Genomic DNA, 8,942 nt, shown 5'->3' with positions numbered 1-8,942 from the left:
TGTGTCTGAGACTGGATTTGAAGTCAGGTCCTCCTGACTCCAGGGCTGGTGCTGTATCCACTGTGCCCCCTAGCTGTCTCCATTTTTAACATTTTTGCCATTACTTTCTAAGCCTAAACAATCAATCAAACAAGAAAGTAAGCCCTGATTTACAGCATTTGCTGATTTCTGAGGTATAAATGCTCACACTGAAAATGTAACAGTCAGCTGTCGTAAACTCATTAGAACTGAATCCAACGCAGTGTTCTATAGTAGGGAGTTAGAACTGTGATTTCAATGTTATAAGAAACTTCCGGAAGAGGAAATGCAAGTGGGCACCTTCCCTGTAACGTTATACTGTCAGAGAGCTGCCTAGAGCACTGAGAGTTTGTGTGCCTTGCCCAGGATCCCCATCTGTATGTGTCAAAGAAGGTACTTGAATGAGGTATTCAAGACCAGCTCTCTGTCTGGTTGAGTGGAAGAGAACTGTCTTCGGAGTAAGAGGACTGGGTTAAAAATACCATTTCAAACATTTACTGCCTGTATTACCTTGGGCTAGTCACTTAACATTCCTAGTTTTTTCATCTATAGAAGGAGAGGGTTGAAATAGATGACCTCTAAGCATCCCTTCCAGCTCAAGATCTGTGATCCACTGTTCTCGTAGCCCATTGTAGGCTGTTCTCTCTCAGTAGAGAGAGAATGTGTATTTTCTCTCTCTACTGAATTCTTCCAGCACTTTGAGTCTCTCTTGCTTTACTTTCTTGCCACCATAACTGTGTTCATATTTTATCCCTTCTTCCTGCCCTCCACCAGATTGGAAGGGTAAAAATCCTGTATTTGGTTTTGTGTCCCACACCATTCCATAGCACAGTGTCTTGAACACATTAGTTTTTCAATAAATATCTTCTGAATAGATGAAGGTATGTTCTATCTCTCCAATTAGATTGTGAAGTCCTTAAAAGCAAGGACTATGTCTTTCACCATTTAAAAAAATCCCCCCCCCGTGGTATCTAACACAGGTATTTGGCACATACACAGGTATTCAAGAAATATTTGTAAGTTGATTGAGAGTTGCCCACCATAGAACACCAATATCTCTGCACAGCATTTCATTTAGAAGAACTATTAGGTCAAAAAAAAAAATCATAGAAACAAGAATTTCATTAAAGAGGACAACAATGAAATAACATACCAAAATTTTTAGAATGTAGCCAAAGTATTCTTTATGGGAGAATTTATATTTCTAAACACTTTCATCAACAAAAGAGAAACAATAGACCAATAAATTGGATGTGCAACCTTAAAAACTAGAAAGACAACAAATTAAAAACCACAGTTAACACCAAAATTGAAATCCCGAAAAGATTAACAAAACTGAAAGTCCCTCCAAAATTAATTAACAAATAAAACTAGTGGGTTTTTCAAGAGGGGAAAGGGAGTAACAATAAAATAGATAAATCCTTAGCTAATTTGATTTTAAAAAGAAAAAGAAAAACTAAGTTACCAGTTTCAAAAAATGAAAAATATACTCACAGCTGATGAAGAAATTAAGGAAATTATATGAAACACTTTTGCTAAATTATTTGCCAATAAAACTGACAATTTAAATGTGAATGTTTACAAAAATATAACATGAGCAGATTAACAGAACAAGAAATAGAGGACTTGAATGACAACCTCAGAAAAAAAGAAAATGAAGAAACCTTAAATTAGGTCCCAAATTTAAAATAAAACTGCTTAAGACTAGATGGATTCACAAATGAATACAATGAAATGTTTTAAGAACTACTTGCAAAAATAGCAAAAGGGATCCTGCCAAATTCCTCCTAATACACAAATATGATCTTGATACCTAAATCAGAGTCAAAACAGAAAGAATACTATAGACCAATATCCATAACAAAGTGATACAAAACAAACAAACAAAATACTAGCAAAGAGGCTATAGGAACAGATCACAAAGATTATATACCATCACCAAGTTGGATTTATACCAGGAAAGAAGAGAGAGTAACTATATAAGTAATTAAGAAGGAGAACATTGTTAAGAAGAACAACAAAAATATGATTACATCAATTGATATAGAATAGACTTTTGACAAAATACAAAATTTTTTTTTGTAAAAAACAACCAACCAAAGACACTAGAAAACATAGGAATAAACTAATCTTAACATGGCAAATAATATATATATATGTATATATGTATATCAAAAGCAAGCATTACATACAATGGGGATAAGCTAGAGTCCTTTCCACTAAGATCAGGGGTGAAGTTAATGCTGTTCATTGTCACCACTTCTATTTAATATAGTACTAGAAATATTAGCTATAGCAATAGACAAGAAAAAGAAGCTGAGGAAATAAGTATTGACAAAGAAGAAACACTAATTATTTTTTGCAGATTATATAATGGTGTATGTAGAGAGAACCCTAGAAAATAAACTAAAAATAAACAAATCTCAAGAGCTCTATGTAGTCATTTGACTTCCTTTTGGCTTTGTTGTTAGTCTGTACTAAATATAACCCTCTGTTCAGAACATCAGAAAGTAATCTTAAAAAAAAAAACTAAAAATCATTTTGCATTTTAAAATCCACCCTCCCCCCATCCCCAATTAATTTTCTGGATAAAGCTAGATAAAACTTTGTTCAAACAAATATTTTAACAGATAATTTTGGGGGAGTCTGATTGTAATTTCAGTTGTGTGAAGATATTTTAGAGAGTTACCTGGAGGACTGAGAGATTAAGTAATTTCCCCAGGTCATCAAATAGCAAGTATGTGTCAGATATGACATGGGTCATATAAGTCTTTCTGAAGAGGGGAAGGGAATAAACATTTATATGGCCTCTACTCTATGTTAGGCACTGTGCTAAGCATTTGTTGTTGTTGTTTGTTTTTGTTTCACAAATATTACCTCATTTGATCTTCACAACAACCCGGAATAGTAGGTTCTATTATCGCCATTTTATAGTCGAGGAACTGAGGCAGACAGAGGTTAAGTCACTTGCCCAGGGTAACACAGCTAATAAGTTTCTGAGATCAAATTTGAACTCAGGTCTTCCTGACTCCAGACCCACTGTACCACCTAATTGTTTGATTCCAACACCTGCTGTCTTTTCACCACTTTGAGGCACCTCTCTACACACATGATTTTAAAGAACTTTTAAAAAGTTTTTTGGAGTCCAGACTTGTTTTCATTGATATAGGGAACTCCCAGTGAGGAAATGCCTTGTAGTCAGGCAGATTTAGAAACTTCTTGACAATTTATAATCTTAGAGAATTGTCTAGAGCACTATTAAAGAAGAGGAACCTGAAACTGGAGAAGTTAAAGAAGAGGAAACTAAGATCCTGGGAAATTCTATGCTTTGTTTATGCCAGGTAGTAAGCAACAGAGCAGGGACTGGAACCCAGGTTCTGCAACCCCAGATTCAGCATGTTTTTCATGACCCACACTTTCCTTTCCTGCAAAGAAAGTACGTATATATATATATATATATATATATATATATATATATGTACTTTTCTACACCTTTTCTACAAATTAGACTCTTGTAGACTTGCTTAGAACACTGAGAGATTAAGTGACTCCCCAGGGTCACACAGATGTGATGGAACAGAGATGAGACTTGAATTCAGGCTGGCTCAGTATCTACTATGCCATGTTGTATCTCGAGCTACTTCTACTATCACTATTGTTGATAATAAATTTATCAACTTATCAAATGCTTATTAATTAAATTTATTGATTAACCACAGTAAACCATTTATTGATATTTAATTAATATTCATTTATTGAATAAGCTATTGATTAAATAATGGTAATTATTTCATTAATAGATTTGCTAATATTTAATTATTTCAAGGTAGCTAATTTCCCTATTTTGTTATAACTATATAATTGTTATATATTATATATATTATTACATAATATATTCCCAACTTAATTTCATTTCAGGGTAGCTACGGGGACTCTGGACAAGTCATTTGTCAGGGATCAAGGCAAATCTTTAAGATTATAAATTGTGAAGTAAGTTCTGATCTCCTTTGGTAGGTGGAGTTTCTTCCTAGTGAATTTTCTTTAGCAATGAAATCACAGGTTCAGATAAAAACCAAAACAAGTCTAAAATCTACCTTAAGAATGGACGGGGTCAAGCTTGGACATGGGGAAAACACAGCCCCAACATGTGTCCTGAAAATCCTGAAAGCAGCTATCATTCTAGTAGTGCAGGATTGATTGCATTGATAACCTAAGTCTACTCCCCATATCCCTTTCTTCTTAACTCTCTTTTATATAGACTGAAGCAATTTTTCACTGTAATTTGGTAATTCTATTAATGACAAGAGCCTCCTCTTCACAAGACCATTTTCTACCTAGACTCCTGCTCCTAGGTCCGCCCTTTAATCCTTAGCCTCCAGATACCATGTCCAGCTAAACCACTAATTGTGACACCCTTAAGGACCATAGGACTTCTCCTTTCCATTTCCCTTTCCCCCACCCCCACCTCTCCACCTGGGCTCTGAGAACTGTAATCCAATCAACACTATCAATGCTTTTAGAAAAGGGCCTATCAGTGGACTTCCCCATTGTTCCCCTGATTACCAGACTTCCCAAACAATAACTTAGATTCCCTATAAGTGTGGCCTCCAACTATTATAACGTAAGTTCCTTGAGGGCAGAAACTATCTCACTTTTCTATTTGTATCCCTAACACTTACACTGAGCTTGGCAGTAGTAAATACTTAACAGACACTTTTCATCCATTCATTACATACTATGGGACCTGAAATCATGGTATTTTGAAATTCCTGCTATTTATAGGTTTAGCACTGTACTAGAAGCTAATGAAAGGAGACCGTGCAGTCCTGTCCCTCAGAGGAGCTTAGGAGTTCAATTAGAGAGATAAACAGAATGTAGGCATGGGAGAAAGAATGGTACAGATATAATAGTGTTCCTTTTAAAAACAGTGCCCAGCTTCAAATACTGGCTCTCCTGTTTCCTGGTTACATGATCTTGGATACAAGTCTCTTAGCCTCCCTGTACCTCAGTTGCCTTATCTGTAATATAAGAATTGGACTGGATGGCATTATAGGTCCCTTCCAGTTCTAAATCTATAATCCTATCACATGTAGTAATTTAAAAAGCTAGGATGTGATGAAATACCAAAAGGAATGGTTCAGGACATTTTAGCAAATGAGGGAGTGGTCAATGATGATAACATCAAGTTTGACTGAATTCTGGGTAGAATTTAAGAAGTTACACAAATGCCACTCATTCACTCCATTCATTCAAACATTCAACAGTATCACCAAGCTCAGTCCTCTAGGTGTTGCTATAGGGCAGAATGTTAATACAGCAGCTGTGACAGAGAAAAGAATTTTAGAGCTTAAAGAAACTATAGAGACTATCTAAACCAACCCCTTCATTTAATAGATGCCCCAGGAGATGAAGTGAGCCCACACTGTAGTGGGGGGGGGGGTTGGGACTTGACCCTGGTCTTCTAACTCCCAATTCAAGGCTTCATCCACTATACCAATGCTGCCAAATAATAAATAAGTAAATGAATGAATGAACAAATAAATAAATGAAATAAAGCATCTTCATCAGGGGTAGCTTATAATCTAGCTGTGGAAAGAAAAAAAAAAAAACACATGGAATAACAGTACAGTAGAAAAAAACACTTGTCTCTGGAGACCAGTGTTCTACTTCCTGGACAGACACTAACTAGCTAAACCTCAGTTTCCTTATCTAAAAAATGAAAGGATAGGGTGAACTATATGGGACCCTAAAGTGCTGTCCTGACCTAAAATTCTGTACATCACAGAACAACAGAATCGTGTCAGGAACTATCCAACCCAACCCATACCTAAACAACCTTTATCAAATAGAATTTAAACTTTTCAATAAATGCTTATTGAATTGAATTGAAGAAGACTGTACAACATATTCAAGTCATCATCTAACCTTTGCTTGAAGATTGGGGGGGGGGGGTGGATACTACTACCTCCTGAAGAAGCCTCTCCATCTTTCAGATAGCTCTAATATTTAAGGATCTTTTCTGTAGATCAAGTCTTAACCAGCCTGTAAGTAACTTCCACCAATTGCTCCTAGTTCTATTTTCTGTGGTCAGGAAGAACAATCCCTCTTTCATTTGAATTTGAAGACAACCATCATGTCTCAACAAAGTCTTGTCTTCTCTAGGATAACCATCCCCAGTTTGGTTACTGGTTTCTAGACATTATGCTTCGCTTAATGAAGGCTAAGATTACATTAGCTTTTGATACTGCCATATCAAACTGCTGGCTCGGTTTTCATTTCAAAGCAACACTTGAACCTTGTCAAGATAATTTACATTGAAGTCTTGCTTTAATGCTTTCCCCAAGGTCCCTGCAACAAGGAGTTCTTATTAGCCAGTAAAACTATCTTACCTTGGTGCCTCAGGATTCCCGTGCTGCATTCTAAACCAAACTTAAGAGTGCTGTGTCCAGTTCTAGGTGCTGGGTTTTGGTCTGGCCATTGCAAGGTTGGTGAGAGGACTTGAAACTACATCATATGTATTCATTCACTTACTTGTGTCCAACTCTTCATGAGTCTGTGGACCAACTTTCTATGGGATTTTCTTGGCAAAAATACTGGAGTGGTTTGTCATTTCCTTCTCCAGTTTTATGCAGGCTTGGGTTAAGTGATTTGCCCAGGATCACACAGCCAGTAAGTGTCTGAGGTCAGATTTGAACTCCAGTCTTTCTGTTCTTTCTGAACTAGCGCTAGTGTTCTTAATCACTGTGCCACCTAGCAGCCCCCAAAGAAAGGAACTGGGAATATCTAGCTTTGAAGAAGACTCAAAAAGAGCAGAGTAGCAGCCTTCAAATATTTGAAACTTTTCCAAATAGAAGACTGATCGGAATTAGAATCTTTATGTACCCAGAGAATATAATTAGGACCACTGCGTGGAAGTTATAGGGAGGCAGATTTTTCTAAACAAACCTTAATAATTAGAACTATCCAAAAATAGAATAGATAGCCTCAAAAATAGAAAGTTTCAGTGGAACCTTGATGACCACCTGATATTAGAGATATTTTGAAGAGTTACTTGTTTCAGGCTGGACAAGATCGTCCTGAGATCCTTTCTACCTTTGAAAGTCTATAGCTCTCTTGAGTCCGTGATGGATGTATATGCTGAATTAGGCTCCATATAAAATATCTTTTAATGACCCCAAGCTTTAACCTTTGCCTGCAATAAAGATTCATCATATTAGGAAAAAATACTCTTCCAATGTTCATAGAATAGTATGTCTATGACGATTTGAAATTGAGATTGTAAATTGAAATCCAAAGGGCAGTGGGAAGGCTCTGGGTGGTCATGAAAATTATCTATTACCAACAAAGAATTCTGCAAGAGAAATGGTCTAAAGGATGTCATTGGAAATATATGTGTGTGTATATATATATATATATATATGTATATATATATATATATACACACACAGCTGTAAAAAATGATGGATCAGTCGTGTGGAGAGAGGGAGGAGAGAGAGAGAGAGAGAGACAGAGAGAGAGAGAGAGAAAGAGAGAGAGAGAGAGAGAGCAAGCAAAGGACACTGGAAACCATGCTGTGTCAAGAGATCTGGCTTCTGACCTCATCATTCCACCAAAACTATTCTCTCCAAAGTTACTAATGATCTCCTAATTGCCAAATCCAATGGTCTTATCTCAATCCTCATTCTTCTTGACCCCTCCACAACCTTTGACAGTGGTGATTACTCTCTTCTCCTTGATACCCAATTCTTTCTAAGTTTTCAGGACATCACTTTCCCCTGATTCTCCTCCTACATATAAGACTGTTTCTTCTCAATTTTGCTTGGATTCTCATCCAGGTCATGCTCATCAACAATATGTATCTCACAGAGCTCTGTCCTGGGCCTTCTTTTCTCCCTCTATACTACTTACTTGGTAATCTCATCAGCTCCCATGGATTTAATTATCATTTCTATGTTGATGATTCTCAAATATACCTATCCTACCCTAACCTCTCTACTTATCTCCAGTCTTGAATCTCTGCCTGTCAGACTTCTCAAACTACAGGTCCAGTAGACATCTGGAACTCAATATGTCTAAAACTCATCTTTCCCCTTAAACACCCCCCCCCTTCCAAACTTCTTTATTACTGCCAAGGTCACCATTATCCTCCAGTCCTCGACCTTGCAACCTAGGTCTCATCCTTGACTCCTCACTATTTCTTACCGCCCCTCCCATCCGATCTATTGCCAAGGCCTGTCAATTTCACCTTTGCAGCATTGCTCAAATATACTTCCTTTCTCTGCTCTGATACTGCCACCACTCTGATGCACGTTCTCATCACTTAAACTTGAACTATTGCAATAGTCCATTGGTGGGTCTGCCCGCTACAAATCTATCCCTACTCTAGTCCATCCTTCTTTCACCTGTCAAAGTAATTTTCCTAAAGCTCAGGTCAGGCTATGTCACTTCCCTATTCAATAAACTGCAGTGGCTTCCTATTACCTCCAGGATCAAATACAAAATCCTCTGTTTGGAGTCCAAAGCCCTTCATAAGCAGAGTCCCTCCACCCCTACCTTTCCAGTCTTCTTACATCTTACTCCCACGATGTACTCTTGGTGCAGTGATACTGGGTCTACTTGCTTTTCCACAAACAAGACATTCCATCTCTAGGCTTCAGGCATTTTCTCTGGTTGTCCACTCATGTCTAGAATGTTCTTCTTTCTCATTTCTTCCTCCTAGCTTCCTTGGCTTCCTTCAAGTCCTAACTAAAATCCCATCTTCCACAGGAAGCTTTCCCCAACCCCTCTTAATTCTTGTCCCATTTCTCTGTTGATTATTTCCTCTTTATCCTGGATATAGATTGTTTGTACATGTTTGTTGTCTCCCCCATTAAATTGTGAGGTCCTTGAGAGCAGGGACTATATTTTCCCCTTTTTGTATCCCC

This window comes from Vombatus ursinus, unplaced genomic scaffold (genome assembly GCF_900497805.2).
Source record: "Vombatus ursinus unplaced genomic scaffold, bare-nosed wombat genome assembly UNPS02014798.1, whole genome shotgun sequence".
NCBI classification, from domain to species: domain Eukaryota; kingdom Metazoa; phylum Chordata; class Mammalia; order Diprotodontia; family Vombatidae; genus Vombatus; species Vombatus ursinus.
This window is presented reverse-complemented; position numbering follows the sequence as displayed.